Source organism: Pristiophorus japonicus, chromosome 19 (genome assembly GCF_044704955.1).
Source record: "Pristiophorus japonicus isolate sPriJap1 chromosome 19, sPriJap1.hap1, whole genome shotgun sequence".
Lineage (NCBI taxonomy): Eukaryota > Metazoa > Chordata > Chondrichthyes > Pristiophoridae > Pristiophorus > Pristiophorus japonicus.
Genome location: NC_091995.1, coordinates 3,786,411 through 3,790,699, shown reverse-complemented (window position 1 = coordinate 3,790,699; position 4,289 = coordinate 3,786,411). Strand labels below are relative to the sequence as shown.

Below are 4,289 nucleotides of genomic sequence, written 5' to 3'. Positions count from 1 at the left end.
AAGGGCCTTGTAAATATCTGGAGTGTCACCCAGGTCGGGTGGCACCGTTTAATGTTTTATGTTTTGCAGGTGAACTCCAAAAAGAGTTTCCAGAGAAACTGCTGGGTGTGTCTTATCCTCCAAGGGGACCAATCAGCAACCAGGTCATGTGATCAAGGGGACCCAATCAGAGCTCTTGGGTGTTGCAAGCCAACGCAACCATAAAAGAACCAGCAGAAGGGTGAGGACAGGTTCGGGATAAAGTTAACGCAGTCATTATTCAGAACAACGACTATTATCCAAAGATATTCGAAGAGAGACCAGGAACTAGGTTTGGAGAAAAAGGCTATTTTCCAGCCGAGAGGTGGGGTATGTAAGTATAGGTGTACCAGGGAGAATAGACACCGTAAGCTTTTAAAACATATAATCCACATATTAGTACTCAATCTGCAAAGGCTTTACAAGGTCAGGCCCGAGGTATGGGACACATTACTTCATTAACTGTCCACAAGGAGAGTTCAGTAATATAGCAGGTATATCGTAAATCAGTGAAGAACACGGAGGGGAGGTAACGGTATGAGAACAGGCTTGTGTCGTGGATGTACTGGGAAGGGAGGGACTGCGGGAGACAGACTTTGAACGGGACAGCAAATGAATGAGCACTTGTGTGTGGAATGTGCAGACTGTAATAAACAACCCGAGACGTTAATGGGCGCACGTCACAAATGGTAGCAGCCAGCCGTACCACTAAACCAGCTCAACATATCAACAGGATACACACCGCACATGACGACGTATTTTATCTACGTTTGTCGACATAATTACACCGCATCATCATCATAGGCAGTCCCTCGGAATCGAGGAAGACTTGCTTCCACTCTAAAAATGAGTCCTTAGGTGTCTGAACAGTCCAATACGAGAACCACAGTCCCTGTCACAGGTGGGACAGACAGTGGTTGAGGGAAGGGGTGGGTGGGACTGGTTTGCCGCACGCTCCTTCCGCTGCCTGCGCTTGGTTTCTGCACGCTCTCGGCGACGAGACTCGAGGTGCTCAGCGCCCTCCCGGATGCACTTCCTCCACTTGGGGCGGTCTTTGGCCAGGGACCTATAAACGATACAACATACTAGAGCTCTCTGGGAACTTTGGTCCAGTCTTGTGGAGGCCACCATAAGCAGTCGAAACGACAGGCTTGAGTACTCGGTACACGTGCTATAATCTGTACCTATATCTCACATGCACTGCACGTAAGGGGTTGTGGTTTATTAACTTGTTGACTTAATTCAATAAAAAAGAGTATTAACCAGATGTTTCAGCGTTTCCTCGTCCTCGAACTTGTATTAGAAGTAAAGAATGCACGGCAACATCCTATAATACTGTCAGTCATGGCTCACTGAGTCAGAAGGTTCTGGGTTCATAGTCCCACTCGAGGGACTTGAGGGAATATCTACGCTGACACTGTGAGGGAGTGCAGCACTGTCGGAGGTGTCGTCTTTTGGATGAGAGGCTAAGCTGAGACCCTTGCAGGTGCATGTAAAAGATTCCACGGCAGTACTTGGAACAGGAGCTGGGGAGCCCCAGCCAATATTATCCCTCAACCAACATCACTAAAATAAACAGATTATCTGGACGTTATCACACTACCTCCATGGTCTCGGCCCTTCCTCGTCACTGCAACCTCCTCCAGCCCGACAACTTGACGAGTTCTCTGCGCTCCTCATATTCTGGCCTCTTGAGCATCCCATATTTTCATCGCTCCACCATCGCGCCGTGCCTTCTGCTGGACGGGCCCCATAGTTCAGGAATTGCCCCACAGGAGAAAATAAGTGCCAGCTGTGCCTCAGTGGGTAGCACACGCGTCTCTGAATCAGAAACATGTGGGTTCAAGTCCCACTCCAGGGACTTGAGCACAAGACACTCCCAGTGCAGTGCTGAGGGAGCGCCGCACTGTCGGAGGTGCCGTCTTTCAGATGAGACGTTAAACTGAGATCCCGTCTGCTCTCTCGGGTGGACGGAAAAGATCCCATGGCACTATTTGGAAGAAGGGCAGGGGAGTTATCCCTGGTGTCCTGGGCCAATATTTATCCCTCAATCAACATGACAAAAAAAAAACAGATTATCTGGGTCATTATCACATTGCTGTGTGTGGGAGCTTGCTGTGCGCAAATTGGCTGCCGTGTTTCCTACAACGGTGAGTACACTCCAAAAGTACTTCACTGGCTGTAAAGCTCTTTGGGACGTCCGTGGTCTTTCTCTTTATCCGCCCGGCCGACTGCTTTCATTATTTTAGACACTTGAACGTTTGATAGCCTCCACAATGCCAGCACTGAAGATGGATGTACAGTTACCCAGAGTCTGCTTACTCACAAACAAAACCGTGCACACACAACAGAACAGTGGAACAGTTAATTTATTTAAAACAAATAATGCATTATTTACAGTCGAACATTTTGGGGATGGCCGGGGGGGGGGTGGGAAAACATTCCGAGGAGGAATTCCAGATTTGCAAATCAGGACTTCATTTGGCGAGACTGGATTGTCTCCCAGTACTGCCGCTACATTTCTTCCTCGAGACAGGAAGGGCACCGACTGATGGGGGTGCCTGCGATCTCTGGCTCGGTGGTGGGGAAAGAGTTGCGGGGGGGGGTGGGGTACGGGTACACACACACACACACGAAGCTTCCAATTGGATCCCTGCAGTTCCGGCCGCCTCTCCCCGCACCCCACAAGCTGAAACCCCTCCCTGGTGGCCCAGTGTTGGCCACTAAAGCGGCTGCAGTGTTTGCAGCCCCTCCTCTTTAACCGAAGGGGAGAGACACTGATGTGCCAGCGCAGCGACCCGGGTGACTGATGGGGGTTGAAGACCCGCTGCAAGGGCACGTCAGCTCCGCACCACACCGCGGGGAAAGAAAACCTAAAGTGTTGAATTTCTCCGGTACCGACTCAGGGGCCGGAGCAAACCTTTAAAGAAAAATCGGTGGGTGCACCCCGTTTCTGGCGGAGGGCAATTTGTACCCCTCTCTGTAAAGGGGGCGATCTAATTGGGGTGTTTCAGATGATTAAAAGGCTCGTGATAAAACTATTTCCTCTGGTGGGCGAGGGAGGGGGTTCAGAACAAGGGGGCCAAAACTCAGAGGATTAGGGCCAGGCCCTTCAAGGGTGGTGTCAGGAAGCACGTCTTCACACCTGCTGACTCCTCGCTGGTCACCCCACCCAGTCTTCGTACTGCTGAGTGGCAATTCCACCACCGAAGGCATCACAGCTGAGCTGGCCCCTGCCCTGACCATGCGCGGTTTTCGCAGGGCGAGGGGGGGGGGGGGAACACTCCTCGGCCGACTTTCCACGCCTGCGCCCTGGGGGGTGCAGAGCCCAACTGCGGTAGCCCCCTGCCCTGCACCCCCAGGATACGCACACCCCACCCCCCCGCCCCCCCCATCGCCGGAGCAGGGCTTGGAAGCCTCGAGGTCTTCCTGGTCTGTGCGGCACGGCTGACCCACCTGAAATGGGCGAGTCACCAGAGGGCGGGGGGCGGGGCGAGGGGGTAGAGGGCAGAGGTGAAAGGACAAGGAGAGGTTCGAGCACGTATAAGATTATGAGGGGGCTTGACAAGGTGGATGCAGAGAGGATGTTTCCACTGATGGGGGAGACTAGAACTAGGGGGCATGGTCTTAGAATAAGGGGCCGCCCATTTAAAACTGAGATGAGGAGAAATTTCTTCTCTCAGAGGGTTGTAAATCTGTGGAATTCTAGTTAGGGTGGAAGCCGGGACATTGAATAAATTTAAGACAGAGATAGACAGTTTCTTAACCGATAAGGGGACAAGGGGTTATGGGGAGTGGGCAGGGAAGTGGAACTGAGTCCATGATCAGATCAGCCATGATGGTATTAAATGGCGGAGCAGGCTCGAGGGGCCGAATGGCCGACTCCTGCTCCTATTGCTTATGTTCTTATGAGCCAGCATGCAGGCCATTAGTGCAGGTCTTGTCCCTTGATGTGGTGGGAATGTATCGGATGAGGTTCGAGCTACTGCTTGGAGGCGGTGGGCAGAACACAGCTGGTCAGTATTCTGGATCCCGAGCAGCACTCGGTCCGGGCTCACATTGAGGACGGGAATAACCACAAACTTGGCGGAAATGTGGAGAGAGGACTGGCAAAAGTCAACGCTATGTAAATGCTTCTTCAAAGAATTTCTCTGATGCAACAGTACTTAGGATGAGGGGAGGGGCCTTACAAAAAGGGGGACATATTTGACTGACATACTGTAAACGGGGGAGGGCTTTGTCTTCTGGGGAGCGGTTCCCTCTTCTTGCTT

General features: G+C 52.0%; 1 protein-coding gene across 1 annotated transcript in view; it reads right to left on the bottom strand.

The window, feature by feature from the left end:
• Positions 1-2,369: 2,369 nt before the first annotated feature.
• Positions 2,370-4,289, bottom strand: part of nelfe (negative elongation factor complex member E) — a 61,031-nt gene continuing 59,111 nt past the window's right edge. Inside the window, exon 10 of the mRNA XM_070861138.1 lies at positions 2,370-4,289. This exon is cut by the window's right edge and continues 104 nt beyond it. The gene's annotated coding sequence lies outside the window, so the exon portion shown is untranslated.